The sequence below is a fragment of the Echiichthys vipera genome (genome assembly GCF_963691815.1).
Source record: "Echiichthys vipera genome assembly, chromosome: 4".
NCBI lineage: Eukaryota > Metazoa > Chordata > Actinopteri > Perciformes > Trachinidae > Echiichthys > Echiichthys vipera.
The window spans coordinates 30203100-30219764 of record NC_139829.1 but is presented as its reverse complement, the minus strand read 5'-3'; the positions used below and the strand labels follow the sequence as shown (position 1 = coordinate 30219764).

The 16665-nt window shown below is 43.7% G+C and overlaps 1 protein-coding gene across 3 annotated transcripts in view; it reads right to left on the bottom strand.

Moving 5' to 3' along the window:
* Positions 1 to 16097, bottom strand: part of sema4c (sema domain, immunoglobulin domain (Ig), transmembrane domain (TM) and short cytoplasmic domain, (semaphorin) 4C) — a 103594-nt gene extending 87497 nt beyond the window's left edge. For 2 of the 3 annotated variants that reach the window (XM_083911750.1, XM_083911751.1), the window contains exon 1: positions 16027 to 16091. The gene's annotated coding sequence lies outside the window, so the exon portion shown is untranslated. Of the gene's footprint in view, positions 1 to 16026 lie in introns of all 3 variants that reach the window. The other variant, XM_083911752.1, reaches the window with a different exon arrangement.
* Between the last annotated feature and the right edge of the window lie 568 nt (positions 16098 to 16665).

Below are 16665 nucleotides of genomic sequence, written 5' to 3'. Positions count from 1 at the left end.
AGGGGAGAGGCAACATAATTGTAACTTTCACTCTTACTTTTTTTTTTTTTAACCTGTAAATGGAATTTTTTCAGGCAAACAACCAACAAACAAATTGTGTCTGCTATCATGAACATGTCATGAGGGATTTAAGGGAAAGTGTACGCTGTCTCAGGTGTAACAGCATGTAACAGGTACGGGTGTAGCATGGCTAAAAAACTGCATTAAACTAATAGTCTTCATGGCAAATCAACAATATTTCTGTCAAGTTTTTACGTTGATTGAGTACCAAGGTGATCGGATGACGTATAAAACATTCACACAACCAGGTGCAAAACACTATAGGCTACAACCCTAATCTGGTTGCATAGGCCAATACGATGCGTGAAAGCATGCGTGGAAATGAATCGAGGCGTCTTCTCAAGAAACACGTGTTACGAATAAGGGTTGTTTGTATTGCACTCGCCATATGCTGACATGATGTGGTCATGATAGCATTTACTGTATGCAGCTAAAGAAAATGCGCTTAACTGTAACGCATTACGTTTTTGCTAATATTTTTACCTTTTAGCTAGTCTTAAAAGCATGGCCGACAAAGTGACATATACTCTCAATTCAGTCAATTACAACTAAACACAGCTATCTGTAATTCATTTTTTTATCTTAAGTCCTTAATTGCGATACTTAGAAAGTCCTATGAGCGGAGGCTGATCTCAACTTAAAGTCAGAAGAGCTAGCTAGCAGAAATGCCCTGAAACTCTGCCTCTAGAGTTCATGAAACTTGGCATTTATACTTTTTCTCTTTCTCTATAAGGGCGTCAGAAAGCATAACGTTACAAAAGAAACTGAGTGGAGCAGCAGGTCACAAGCTTGTCTATGTGGCCTCAATATTTCCATGCCTGACCTTTAAGCACAGATGTGTCAGGTGACCCTTTGATATTGAGCGCTAACTTAATAACATGGTTTCAGGTTAACACCAACACAGTCCAACGTGACGGCAGGAAATCAAAGGAAAGAACACGTTGATATATTGGGCGATATCGTAATGACTCAAATCCATGAAATAAAAGTAGTTTTTGTCTATTTCTTATGTAATTATTCCGGTAATGCATATAGCTTTGTGTAACATCTCGATAAGGTCTCAAGCCCGGATGACGATCATATAAATGCAGGTGATGATTAGCTTAGCTTAGCAATTAAGATTGCAAACAGGTGGAAACAGCACGCCTGGCTCAGTCCCATGGTAATGAAGTCCACCTACCTGAGCGTCTAAAGCTCACTGTCTGTGCGAGAAAGTTTAAGAAAATTAACATAGACCAGTAAATAACTCGTTTTCACACTTCATATTCAGCATCAATCTGTTTCTTCAGCCTCTCTGACTATAGATAATCACAGTAACACGATCACAGGCACACACTGAGCAAAGCACACCCCACCCTCCTTTGTTACCTATCTAAGTGGAAAAGAGAGAAAAACACACTCCACACACACACACATGCACACACACACACACACACACACACACACACACACACACACACACACACACACAGACTCACACCCATGTGCACACACAGACTCACACCCATGCGCACACACACAGCGCCGCTAACTTAATTTCAAAATCAATTAATTAAAAAGCATGGTCCTCTCCCACAGGGAGTGAAAGACAAATTTGAGGAATTTAATCCTGGTACACAAATCAGAGCTGTTCAGCTGCAGAGATATGAGAGGACAGGGTAGATGGAGAGATGGAGAAATGGAGAGATGGAGGGAAGGAGGGATGGAGGATGGACAGTCAATGAATTTTAAAAAGGGAAGGCAATTTAACCCAGTCACTTCGATTTGATACAACTCCTTTTGCCTTTCCCACTTTGCCATCTATCTATCTATCTATCTATCTATCTATCTATCTATCTATCTACCTACCTACCTACCTACCTATCTACCTACCTATCTATCTATCTATCTATCTATCTATCTATCTACCTACCTATCTATCTATCTATCTATCTATCTATTTTCAGATTGATAGAAAGGAAGAAAACGCACAATCAGCAGAGAAAGTGAACACGACCTAAAGTGTGTGTGTGTGTGTGTGTGTGTGTGTGTGTGTGTGTGTGTGTGTGTGTGTGTGTGTGTGTGTGTATGTGTGTGTGTGTGTGTGTGTGTGTGTGTTGGGGTCCATCAGCACCCCTCTCTGCCTCCCTCACACGTCTCTTTCCATTAGTTTTCAGGCTTTTTTTAAAGAGACGTGTTATTGATTTTCTTGACGTGTGTGTGTGTCCATCCGTGTGTGTCTGTGTGTCCGTGTGTGTCTGTGTGTGTGTGTGTGTGTATGGGGGGGGGGGGTTAGGGCTTGTGTGTGTGTCTAAGTGTGTGCATATGTGTGTGTGTGTGTGTGTGGGGGGGGTTAGGGCTTGTGTGTGTGTCTAAGTGTGTGCATATGTGTGTGTGTGAATGCGCCTTTCTGTCTAACCCCAGGCGAAAAAAAATCAGAATAAAGAGTTTGCCTTTCTCTCCTCCCTGGTGTTCCTAAAAAAGGCTTTGCTTAATAGGTACGAAAAAAAAAAATACTGCGAGATAAACTGTTCCATATGCCGCTGATTTGTGTGTGCGTGTATGTGAAAGAGAGAGAGAAAGAGAGAGAGAGCGAGAAAGGGAGACACAATGTGTTAGGTGTGTGCGTGTGCTTATGTAGGTGTGCGTGCAAATACATACGCTTGGCACTCAATGTGTGAATGTGTTAGCGCAGGTGAGTGTGTGAGAAAACGCACATGGCCTTCCAGATTTATCTGATGTTATGAGAGTGTGAGAGCCTGTAAGAGAAAGACAGTGTGTGTGTATGTGTGTGTGTTTGTGTGTGTGTGTGTGCGTGGTGGTGGAAGAAGTATCCATATCATCATATTATTTCCTGTAGATAAAAGTAGCAAAGAAAACTCTTCTCCGCTTTGTCAAAAAATCTGCAACTCGGAAAAAAATCAATACTAAAAATTAGAATCGGATTAGATACTAACTTGCAAAAGTATCGATACTTTTGCCGTCAACAGTGCAGCCCCTCCGCCTCCTCCCGCTGAAGCGTAAACATCATCCAGCACAGTGAATTTGGAGCCTAGCTGCTCGATATAGAGAAAAACCTCTAAAGCCTCAATTCACCTTCAGCTAAACCCAAATACATATTTCCACAGAACAATGACTGGAACAAGGATCTTTTACACATTTCTTTCACTACATGAACCATTCAAAAATATCGCTATTATCATCTGAAAAAGGCTTTGTCACAGAGCTTGAAACACGGATGTTTTCAAGGCTGAAAAATAAAGCCAACGTAGAAGTGTCAAAAACTGCAGTTCCACCTGAAGCTGGCTCCAAAAGCGAGTCAGTCCTGATCAGCTTTGGTCTCTATAGCTAATTTAATTCCATGTGCAATTTTATAAATTATTAGATATTGTTCTTGATGCATTTAAACTGTATGCAGTGTATTAATGTGAAAGCTGGTCATGGTATTAGCTTAGTGGCTAATGGTACAGTCATTTCCACCGTACCGTAAATGCAGTGGAGTAGACGTATGAAGTAGCATGAAATGATAATACTCAGGTACCTATGTTATGCTTTGAAAGGATTATTGTGTGCGTGTCAGAGCATATTGCAGTGTGTGTGTGTGTGTGTGTGTGTGTGTGTGTGTGTGTGTGTGTGTGTGTGGTCTTATACAATAACACAGGGAGCCCAGCAGTGGGAGAAAAGAGAATAAGAGTGAGTACCATGAAGAAAAGATACGAACGATCGGAAGAGAGAGTAAGAGAAGAAGGTGAAGGCCGGGTTTGAAATTTATGGTGTAATTGTTGACTGCTGCTCGACTCTTATCTTGGTTTCTCAGGGCTGTTGTCTGGGCAGGCTGGTTTCTTTCTCGCCTCTCTCTCTCTCTCTCTCTCTACTAGTGGACCAAACCTGGCAACCTGTATACTTTTTTCCCTCTCGCCAGTCCTTGTATTCTATCCAATCTCTGTCTTTCTCTGTCATATTACCGTGGCCTCATCCCACTTTGCATCTTTCCTTTTTCATCTTCCAACCCTCTCCTCAGACAGCCAGACATCATGCAGAGAGCAGTGGACTGGAAAAGAGCAGCAGGAGGGAGTGGAGTGCATCTAGCCAGGGGGGGTCAAAGGTGAGTCTGTAGCAGGATAGGGGTGGGTGAGGGGGTAAACACAGACTCTAGACAAGCCAGACCAACACCTCAACAACAGGACTATTATAGCTGCAGCTGCTGATACAGCTGGGCTTAAAGGAGATCCTATAGTGCTGCACTCAGGGTGAGGCTAATAAGGTGCAAACCAGTGCTTACACTAATAAGCAAGCATTGTGCTAAGCTTGGGGTGACGTTTCAATAAAAGTGAGTGGGAGCAGACCCTGAGAATGTAAATCAAAGAAGCTGAACTTGGTGCAAGGGGTTAACAGGAGTCCCACTGCAGATGCCACAGATAGATAGATTGTATTTCCCCTAATGATATCACCACCCTGACACCACCAAAATGCATGCCGTGTAGCTACGATGGCTAAATGTGTAGACTCCCTAGCTATGTCATTTCTCTGTTTGTGATTGGCTTCTGACTCCCCAACATTGTTGAGTTGCCCTTGATCACTTAAGCACTTGAAAGAGAACACCACCTAAATTAAGAAATCTAATAAGTAATTTCCATGGTCTAGAAAAGTTAAATCAATCCGTTTGTCAATCAATCAATCAATATTTATGTGTCAATACATGAGCTACTCTCTCAAAGTCAGAAACCAGACAAGTAAAGTAAGTATAAAGTCTGAAGTTGCTCCATACACAATGCATTGGTGACTGAAAGACCAAATATCACATCATCGTGAATGATAAATGTCTAAATGATGATGGTGACAGTTATTACCTATGGTTATTACTGATGGAAAGCTAGCTTGGCTGGAAGGCTGCTGCTGTGCAGTTATTCACTTGAATGGGGGAAGACAGAGGGGACACGACTGCCATCAACCTTCCTTTATTAAGGTATCTTTGGTGCTCAAATGAAGTCAAGGCCACGCAACGATTAACCAGACATGTCTATAAAACAAACGTTTGTTTAGGAAGAAATAAATGCAGACATGTCACAATTACGATCCAAACACACAAATCAAATTGCACTGATATTTACAGGATCCTCTGTTTTCTATCCCTCGAAAGGGGTACGGCCTTGGCCATGACGCAATGTCGGCCTGGTCTTTTTTGTTTGTTTCCTTTTACTTCATTCTACTGTAGTGTTGTCAGTTTTGAAACAGCTTCTGCTTTTCTGCTTGGATCAAAAGTCCGATATCTCCATTTACCCAGAGTATTTAACGCATGTGGTATTCTTTGTTTCAGCAGGATGTCTTTACATCTATCGAGGGCAATACATAAAGCAGACGAGTAGGTGGGAAGGTGGCGTTGTCAACATAAACAAAGAAGCAGGTTCAAGATACGTAGGCACCAGACTGTACAGCCTGGTTACTTTGCCGCAGCAGAGTTAGCAGCTGCTTCAACAATGTATCCGTTCATATTTCACTGTAGAAGAGGAAAAGGAGCAGCTCCTCATGGGCTCAGATCAGGCTAGAGTCGTTATACTAAGATCTATCTCACTCCTCATTGGGTTTCCGGTGGATCTCTATAAATCATGCTGTTTCATTAAGACATGAAACAGTATTTTTCACATTGTCCGCCAACCTCTTCAGACTTTACAAAAGGGCCCCGTGGTATTAGAAAGGACTAAAAGCCACACTGGTCTCACATCGATTTTAACAACAATAAAGAGTAGACTTCCCAAGAGCTGAGTTTCCATTAGGAAGTGAAACGCTTAACTTAGCGTTTTAAATTTCCAATTAGAGGTGCTACACTGCACCAACACTGTTTTCATTTGGGAGAGGCGAACGACTAACTTTGGCTTTTCCGACAAGATGACAAGTCACAGCACGGCACAGGCACGGTAGCTCTCAGGCACCCAACAGAAACAAAAAAACGAAGCCACTCCCACATCCGAGCTCTAGTGCCATGTATACATGGCTGCTCACTTAGGGGCGCTCCTGCTGCCGATAAGCCTGCATGGGCCCCTCTGTAGTGCCTACCCTGGAGAGAGGCCATTAGCCCGGCTGCAGCTCCTTCCTGGATAAACTGCAGCTTACTAGCCTGTGAGCCGCAGGGCAACTTTTTATTGTCCTTTCAAAACTTTATGTGTGAGTGTGGGGCGATAGTTTGGGAGGGGCTGTGAGTGCTGGAGTCTGCAATACCATACGTGTGCATGTGCGTGTGTGTGTGTGTGTGTGTGTGTGTGTGTGTGTGTGTGTGTGTACTCAAGCTGCGCGCTCCCGGCACTTCCTGCCCACTAAGGGCCAGTCCCACGGTAGGGAGGGTGAGCTCTATCGGACCAGAACAATGCCAAAAAAGGGCTGTCATAAAAACAAACTACCATGCTCTGGTTAACACGGGGGCCTACTTTCCTCTACACACCCCCTACTGCCCACCGCATCTGCATCGTTTTTTACGCACACGTTAACTCACACATCCTCGGATATCCACTTCACGAGACACGTGATGTTTTACTCTTATCATTCGCTGATAATGCATACACATTTGCATACACTACCCAGGAAACAATGCATAAAAACAGTAAGAAGCAAGAGCTGAATATGCATAAGCATATACTCTACACACACACACACACACATGCACACAGAAATGTCGCCACTGACAGTAAACAATAGAAACCTCTGCATTCACACTGCGTCCAAACAGCTTTGACGTGTCACCAAAACCCAGAATAACAAAAAACAACCATTCCGGCGGTCCTCTGTACACAAAACACAGTGCAGACGACTGAGCCAGAAAACATCTGCTGAGTCGGGACAAACAAAACAACCAGCAGCCGATGAACAGGCGCGTCGGGGCCTCAGAAAACATACTAAAAAGCCTTACCCCCGAAACCCAGTTGGCTCGCTGACAAGGTTTCTGGCCGAGCACATTATCATCTCTTCCCAATCCAGCTTTACAATTTCATCTACAGCCAGAGTCGGGCTGCCCCAGGAAACACGATGAAACAGGAAAGATGAGTTCAGCTGCTATCTAAAGAGGAAATTACTGGACAAGTATTTAATATGATGAAGATTTCCCTCTCTCAGTCTGTCTTTGATTGAGTTATGAGATAAAGAAAAACAACTTTGATTGGCCAAAGACATGGATACTACTGGGTACACGTAGATACTGTGACATGAAACATTAAAAGGCCCATATTACGCTTATTTACACATTCATACTGATTTTTTGTCATACAGATTTTTCTGATACTATCTATCTGAATATACCTTCACCCCCCCCTGAAACAGCCCAGTCTGCTCTGATTGGTCAGCGTTTCTGGATCTTAAGGCCCGTGTGCATCTCCAAACCTGTGGCTTTTTATTTCAGTGTCCGTGTTAGCAAGTTGCAGCCACACAGCCAGATTAGATATTTGTATTTAACGCAAGGATTTCTGTTTTTGTTTAGCTCCCGTGGACAAATTTTAACCCTACTCTATCTTAAACAAACATAAATTACATTTAATATGGAATTAAATTCATTCATTCATCTTCAACCTCTTGTCCCTGTCGGGGGCGCGGGGGGCTGGAGCCGATCCCAGCTGACATCGGGCGTGAGGCGGGGTACACCCTGGACAGGACGCCAGTCTATCACAGGACACATAGAGACAAACAGAGACAGACAACCATTCACACCTACGGGCAATTTCAGAGTCATCAATGAACCAAACACCTGCACGTCTTCTGACTGTGGGAGGAAACCGGAGAACCCGGAGAAAACCCAAACAGACACGGGGAGAACATGCAAACTCCACACAGAGAGGCCCCAGCCGGGATTTGAACCAGGGACCTTCTCGCTGTGAGGCGACAGTGCTAAATCAAACGTTCTACTTCTATTTATAAACATTTCCATGGGCAAAACTCCATGTAAAGAGGCAGGCAGTGCTGCGGTGCAGCTGCTGCATGTGTGGAAAGTTTCGGCAAGGTAGCCACCACGCACTGCTCATGCAAGATGCGTAGCTCGGGGCTTACGCATCTGCGCCTTTTGCATTTCAACCTACATTTCTACCTGAATATAGTATAGTTGTGACATCACAGCTGTACTCATGCACAGTTTCTGAATACAGGCTGTGTGCATTTCTCTATGGATTAAGACGTTTGATACTTTCATGGTATTTCTATAGTATAAATATAAATTATATCATACTCCATGAAACATTTTTAAACCACAGCTGAATTTTTTTTTTTTAACTTGGCCTTCAATTCATGTCATTCTGATTTATTTTTGAGTTGTCTTCATTATAACTGTTTTTCTGAACCGTGCTCAATCACAACTAAGCAAATCCACTTAACCTCTCTAACTCGGTGTGCTCTTTCACATGAAACATTGGATGGAAACCCAGCTATTGATAGATGCATCCGCTGAGAGCAGAGCAACATAGAGATACATACTGAGAGAGAGAGAGAGAGAGAGAGAGAGGGGGGGGGGGGTATATAGAGGCTGGCCGACAGCAGATGGCCAATAGTGGTCAGCTGGTAACAAACAAGCAGGTCAGGGCTCTCCTCCACCTCCACTCTTCCACTCATAAATAATGCACGATGACAGGAGCCACCCAAAGCAGCTCCGCCAACTGTCTTAAGGACCTCCAGAGTCACACGGAGGCAGATAGAGTTTGTTGTGCAGAAGAGAAGCACGTCGTGGCACTGAGCTATAGGTTGATCTCCATCTGTTCTTTCTCCAAAGCATTCTGACATTTTTTAAAAATGACACTGATCAGCTGAGACACGGAGGAGGAGGAGAATGAGAAGCTTTGATATAAACAACTCACACATTGCAAGAGTGAAAAAGATGTGGTGGATCCAACTGTGCTTGCTCTACAGATTTGCCTCCAAAAATGTCAGTGGGCACCATATTGGATTTTCCACCGGCCCGACTTTTCTGGAAACACTTTTCCTCCCTCAGGGCTTATTTATTTATTGATTACCTAAAAGGGATGGCTGCATCATTCATAAAGGGTGACATATATTCGTTACTGCCTTGCTTTCTATATTCTAAGGGTATTGTTTTGTTTTATTTTTTGCAATAATATTCATTTTGGACAATCACGCCGATACAACTTCATTTAATTTAACTGAAATGATTTGAGAGAAAGAGAGAGAGATCCATAACGGGCTGCTTCCAAAGCATCCAGGGTAGTACTAGAGCCACCGAAAGGATCACACAACCTGCCTCTCTCCGAGCATAGTTTTCATCCACAATGGGCTGAATATGCACTTGTCTGTTCAATTAAAGTTGAGCTATATAAGCGATAGTGCTTACACTTTGGCAAAATGACCTCATTATGCTACTCAAATTGAGCCGAAACGAGTAAAAGAGGGGAAATACGTGTGCGTAAGTGGGTTAGATAGATAGAGGATGAGTGAGGGAGAGGGCTCAAAGGGAAGAGCTAAATTGCAGAAGAGCAAAAGCTCGTCGTCTCAGAACAACTGCAAATAAAGCTGCTGCCAAAACCCTCTGGATCCATCTTCACTGCCTGATGGAAACTTCTCAACAGGTCTTAAAGCCACTGAGCGGGGGCTGGAGGTTGGGCACTGTGTGCATGTGTGTGTGTGTGTGTGTGTGTGTACTTCAGTTTGCGCACAGTTTGAGTTCTATATTAAAAGTTCCTTTTGTAGCATTTTAACATTAATAAATTATAGCTGCACCAACTTTGAGATACTACAAATATTCTTGTAAACACAAAATGAGCCAGGAGGAGCTGGAAGAGCTCACGGTGCTGCAAATAAAGAAATCAACACTTTGACAATACATACGTACATACATTTAGAGAAAATGCTGTGAAAAAATCTATCACATATTGGGATATTTCACAAAACATGTGGCACATAAAGGAACCCCCAGCAAATACAGAAAACGTAATCTGACACTAAAAGACTGCAGGACATAAACTGTGTCATAATCCCAAACACGCTGATTCTGAGCAGGCTCTTATGCACACGGCCGTATTCAGAGACTTTGCCCTTCATCAAGCTGTCAGGACTTCCGTATGGTATTCGTATCTCAACTACACTATATATAGGTAGAAGGTGCTACTACGGTGTCCTAATTAATCCCCCTGCTACAATAATGGTGCAGAGACACAGAGGCTGTATTGAGAACCACCTACTGCATACTAAAGATAAACACAGTCTGCAGTATGTATATGAAGTTGCATGATCTCTTAAATGATTTACTTTGTAGGATGCTAAGCTAAGAGCTCCAAAGGCCCTGGACATAAAACAAACTTATACCACTATTGCAATATTATTGACAAATACAGATTATTTAGATCTCATATTATCCTTTTTATAACCAACGTTTGTTTACTTTATCCATTTTACATTGTTATGTGTGCACTGTAGAGCATGCACACTGCATTTTACACTGTCGCTGTTCTAATTGATATGTTTAATGAATATAATGTTACATTTTATGATTAATTTACACGTGTCTCAAAGAGCGACATCTCTCTGCCCCGTCAGCATCTGCTCTCTCCCTCGCCACTGTCCGCTGCTCTGTGGTCGGTGAACATCACAGCCGGCTGTAGGATTTGTTAACGGCAGTTTTGGAGCTTTTTTAACACAAACGGCAGTTAAGCACAAGTTACCGTTAATCTCGTAATGAACATTTGTGTTGTAATATTTAAATAAACCATCTGTTAATGGAATGAAAGCCTCTTTACTGTGAGATCTCTCTCGTGAGAGCTCCAGACTTCAGCCAGCTCACAGCAGGGGACTGACAGAGCGAGTCAGTGCGTTTACATGCACGTCAGTAACCCCAAAATGGCCTCAACCCGGTTAAGGTAATAATCAGATTATTGAAGAGCCCCACGTATACATGAGAGGGGGCTGAATGGGGAAAATGACGGAGTAACTCGACCTCCGGTACAGTAGGTGGCGCTCTGCCAACATACAGCTGATCTGAATGCGCCTTTATTTTCCGGTTCCTCTTTGACTAAAACACAAGCGGGAGGGAAATGGCCGACTTTTGGACAGAATCACGACAGAAACGGGTCTTCTTGGTAGTGATGTTAGTTGCCATGGCAAAGTCGTCCCTCTGCTTAAAGGTAACGCTCTATTGTTGTTATTTCACATTGTTTTCGGCGCCGTTGCTTCCTGGTTTATTCTATTTCTGTGTCAAAGGCCAGTGCTGCGGAGTGGGGAGCATGCGCAGACGAGAAACCAGACAGTAATCCAGGAACGCTGTTTACATCCATTAGAAATTGGGGTACTGTAGGAGTTCTCTAGGTCTGTAAACCTGGGTATGAGAACTCTGATTTTACCCGGGGTGTGATGTTTACATGGTGTCTGAGAAACCAGAGGTTGCCCTTACAATCGGGTTTTTAAACTGCATGTGAACGCACTGACTGTCCGACCGGCAAGCTCATGCCCGCTAGCTTGCTCTACCTTTGTGGAGCTCAAGTCGTAAAGCCCTAGAGCAAATTTTTATTTCGCCATAAATTTTCATGAAATTGCCAATATTCAAAATGTAAACAGTTGATTTATCACGTAAAAAGTTATATGAAGTAAATTCAGTGATGACACAGCTGCAAGATGTGTTAAAAACCTGCTGTTTTTAGCCTTAGCTTTTGTGACCTGTTGATTGGCCGGTCCGGCACTTTGCATTGTGGGATGCAGTAGATGACGTACACTGGTCCGATTGCATACTGGAGATTTTTACGAATCAATACGACATCCGTTTTTTTTTTTAGCATACTGCAGGTTTTGTTTTTATTTACATACAGCGTATTACATACTATAGTTTAGCCGAATTGGTACATACTGCTGGTATACTACTTGTCCGCTTGCATATGCTTTGTTGAATTGCAGTGTGTTGAGCTATCTGGGCCACAGCAGATTTCCTCCTGGATTGATTTACAGCACAAAGAAATATTGCTTTAGGGCACAGACATGCAGACAGGACTGAGGTAAGGCATTATTTAAAATAGCAGATGGCGGAAGGGTTGAAAGGTCATTAAAATGACCCAAGAAAAGGGGCCTTCCGACACATTTATCCTGTGCAGGAAAGGCAACGAAAAATAAGGGCACGTCACAGGACACACGCAGCATTTTGTGAGGAAGGACAAAAAGCAACATCCGTAGAGGAAGCTACAAGGTTCATGGCTTTTGGTCTGAATTTTGCCCAAAACTATTGAGTGGTTACACAAGACACAACATGAATGTGCTGATGACAAATGAAAGCTAACGTGTAAGTATCCTACATGTTTGTGTGTGTGAAGTTGATTTAACAAGACAGACTTCACGTTGTGGTGTCATTTTTAGTCCACAGCTGTGCACATATCACACATGCTCAAAACACACACACGTACACAACACAATACCTTGTCTCTATAGGTATCAGGGTCCATGATAGTGAACTAATAGCAATCCTATAACAGACACATACGCACAGAAACGCACAGAAAGCATGAAAACATAAGGTTTGTATCACTTTGACCCTGCGCCCTGCCAAAGCCCATTTACCATGATGGTCTTGTAAACAAGCCTCTTCCCTTCCATCTACTCTAAACATCAGCCTGTCCAGCCCTGCCCCACCTCCCGCTGTTCCCCTCCAGCTTGCTCACACACACACACACACACACACACACACACACACACACACACACACACACACACACACACACACACACACACACACACACACACACACACACACACACACACACACACACACACACACACACACACACACACACACACACACACACACACACGCAACCGCACACACATGACCCATCTGCTTCTGCTCTCCAGACCTTGCATCTGGGCTGCCATGAACCATATCTCTGTTCGACACAAACCCACGTTTAAGCCCAAACACACACACACGCTCATGCAAACACACACACACACGCATGCACACACACACTCATGCAGCAAAAGAACAGAGAGGGCATGGCCAGAGATGTGAACTCCCTTCAACTCAGCAGGAAACAGAGCGGTTCAAAACAGCAAAAACAATAGCAAATCTGCTTCTGAAAGAGTTTCAAAAGGAACAAAATGCAAACAGAGAAGGAATTAAATCGTTGGTGGATTAAAAAGGGTATTAAAAAAAAAGCCTACTGTGGGAAGCTGGCACATCAACTGTTGCTCAGCGGAGGATGTGCAAAAAAAGCCTCACCCACCATCAGAAATACATTATCGTTCAGATCCATACGCAAAGACAAAACACCACAACACCACAGCCAACATGAACACGGACTGAACGCTCCGTGTGTGTGTTCCTGTATACAAAGCTTTTGTGTTACATCATCAGAAATCATCGCGTTATCACGCTACTTCACTGTGCATTCAGCTGCTCACCATGTGGGCTACAGTATCCGTTGCATTGATGTGATGCATGTGACACAGAGATGACAATTAAACACATGCAGCAGGACGGAGACATCTGGTGCAGTGGCAATGTAACGGCTATGATGCAATGTTGGCCCTTTGGTGTCAAAACACATGTCACATATGTGCACACATGCACACAGATGGGCAAACGCATAGGCCGACAAAAAACTGAAAATGAATCAGCAACTATTTTGATAACTGATTCATCATTTCAAGTCACTTTAAAACATAAAACTACAAAAAAGAGCTTTTTACAAGCAGCTTCTGCATCTGATGTGCAGGTTCTCTTTTATATGATAGTAAAATGAACATCTTTGGAACAAGACATTAAAAGACGTCGTCTGTCGCTCTCTCTCAGTACCTTTGATGAGCATTTTATTTTCTGACATATACAGACAAACAAAGGATCACTCAATGGAGAAAATAACCAGCAACGTAGTCTTTTATGAAAGTAATCGCTGGTTACGAGTGGACAGCAGCAGGAACACGTCCGTCACAACACCCGGAGGGGCACGCATAAACACACACACATGCTGTAAATAACAGACGAAGGCTTAAAGAAACTGGATGGAAAGTTGAACTGTTTACTGTGTGTGTGTGAAGCTGCACATGTGTATGCCTGACCCCTATTGTAAAAGCATGTATGTAAGGTGCATGAGGTCCTTTGTCTGCATGACTGCATGCTGTTTAATTGTAAGTTTGTGTGTGTGTGTGTGAGGAACATGAGGCGTGTGTGAGGAAAGATGGGAAGGAGGCCGGCCATCAGGATGTGGAGTCCATTGTCTGTGCGACAATGAAGAGATCGAGTCGGCAGCAGTCCTGTGGCTCTCTCAATGGAGGCATTAACATCTGGGGCCAGAGGGCTGCAGTGTGTTTGTATGCGTGTGTGTGTGTGTGTGTGTGTGTGTGTGTGTGTGTCTGTGTGTGTGTGTGTGTGTGTGTGTGTGTGTGTGTGTGTGTGTGTGTGTGTGTGTGTGTGTGTGTGTCTTTGTTGCAACTGCCCTGGATAAAACAGGATTTTCAAGGCTTTTTTTTTTCCTGACTGGGAATAATGCGGATGTCAGGAGGAACGCTTTAACAACCAAACTAGTCCACCAGTCTTGTATAATCTTCTCTTGTGTATTCATATCAAGGATTATGTTGATTCTCAAAGGTCTGCGAACTTGATTTTACAAATTAAAAGGTGAGCAAAGTGAATTTCCGTAGGATTATCCTCCGCCACGTCTCTCTGCAAATGTCAACCCGGGGCTCAACGCTGAATTCTCACAGTTTTATTACTTTCATTAATCTTTGCAAATGACACAGTGACGTGAGAAAATACGCCCGCTCGCCAACCTTATGAAAAACAAACGACACGACAAACTTCACGAGAAAATGACACAAATATCAAAGCAGAAAGTGGATCCTCAGGCACAATAACACTCATATTAAGTCATCCTCATGCCACATGACTCCACTTACTTCTCCCACAACCCTTATAAGTGTCTTTATTTTAAAGGGCCATACTCCCCCTGGAGCTTACAGTCTGAGAGTTAACTGGCATTGGCACCATCCAGCTTGTTAAAAAAAAGACAAGGAAAACCAGGCAGACCCCCCACTCCTCCTCTTAAACCACTACTTCTACACAAATCCCTGCTCGCTGTCCAGCATGGACGCCTTCCCTCCTCCTCAGTAATTACAATAATCACTCGACTGAAGCTAATACTTACTTCATTAAGTCAAATAAATCAGAAGGGGTAAAAAGTCCAGAGTTACATCTCAAATAAGTGGATTATTGTAACAATGAGAGCTCAATTTGACTAAGCAGGAAATAGAGGCAGCATTTTATGGGACTCACTGCCTCATTGGAGGTAGATGCGGGCTGTCATATAACTACCATATAACTATCATGGTGTATATTTCCCCAACTCTAAAATCACCAATTGTGAGCACAGGATACAGGCATAGAGGTGTATCTATGAACTATTACAGCCTCTCTCTTCAGGCAGCACACAGAAGTCTCAAAGCAAGTCAGAATTATGGACAGGATATTATACAGATGCCTGATCAAGCTGAGAAAGGTTCCTGAAAGTTCCTCATGAAGCATCGCAGACACCCCAGACATAGAAACATCACAGGCAAAAATGAAATATGAAGTGTTCCCCCTTGAAGTGGTGCATTGGTATAATTATATCAGCCCTAACAGCATGTCATGTGGGGTATTGTTTCAATGGGCTGTGATCGTGGAGCAGTACACTGTAGTAGACAGACTACAGTGAAAGCCCGGAGTTGATTCCCTTCCAACTACCGGTGACCGCAGTGCGCCGTGTTTACACTGCGCGTAATACAGATAATAAAGTTGCATCGCATCGAGCCCCCAAAAAGGACAAGCCACTGCGCCCCCGGTGCCCCGGTGCCCCCGTATAGACGGCGCGTTGTCGGACGGCGTCCTATTTCCAAAGAAAGGGGGCTTCATTGCAACAGTTGGAGATCCAGAGACTCCGGATCGGGATCGGGATCAGTGTTCCCCCTCTGCTCCCTTCCTCTACTTTTAATCCAGCCTCCTCACAGACACCCCTGCGACCACCATTACGACAAATAACGCTCCAAACTTACCTTATTATCGCGCCGATGGTGGTGATGATCACGGGCAACGCGTCCTGCGCTCCCCTCTCCGTCTTTCTCTGACGACAGATCCAGTATCCCTTTTCCCTCACCCCCCCTCGCTCCTCTCTCTCCGTTATCTCGGACTTGTTTTTTGAATTGTAGTTACAGATTATTCCACATCCTCATCAGTGTCAGATGAATGCGCGCGCGGCTTCTCTCTTCTCTTTTCCTATTTCTTCTTATTCTTTTATTTTTAAAAGAAAAATGGTTGGACTATAAGGCAAATCGAGCCATATGATCCTGTCATTCAGTTTCTACACAGAGGAACTGGCTCTCCACGCAACTCCCTCCCGAGGCTTTGTAACACGAAACCAGAGGAGGAGGAGGAGGAGGAGAGAAAAAAAGGGGAAAAAAGAGAAAAGAAAGCGTGAATTCAATCCACTATGTGGGACGAGCTAGATGGATCTATCCGCCTCTCTGCGCAGAAGTTTCAGCAGTCCGTACCAAAAGAGACACGCCGGAGTGGTCGTGGCGCTGCGTCTCTGTGCCAAGCTCCAGTGGAAATGGTGTATTAGAGCGTGTGTGTGTGTGTGTGTGTGTGTGTGTGTGTGTGTGTGTGTGTGTGTGTGTGTGTGTGTGTGTGTGTGT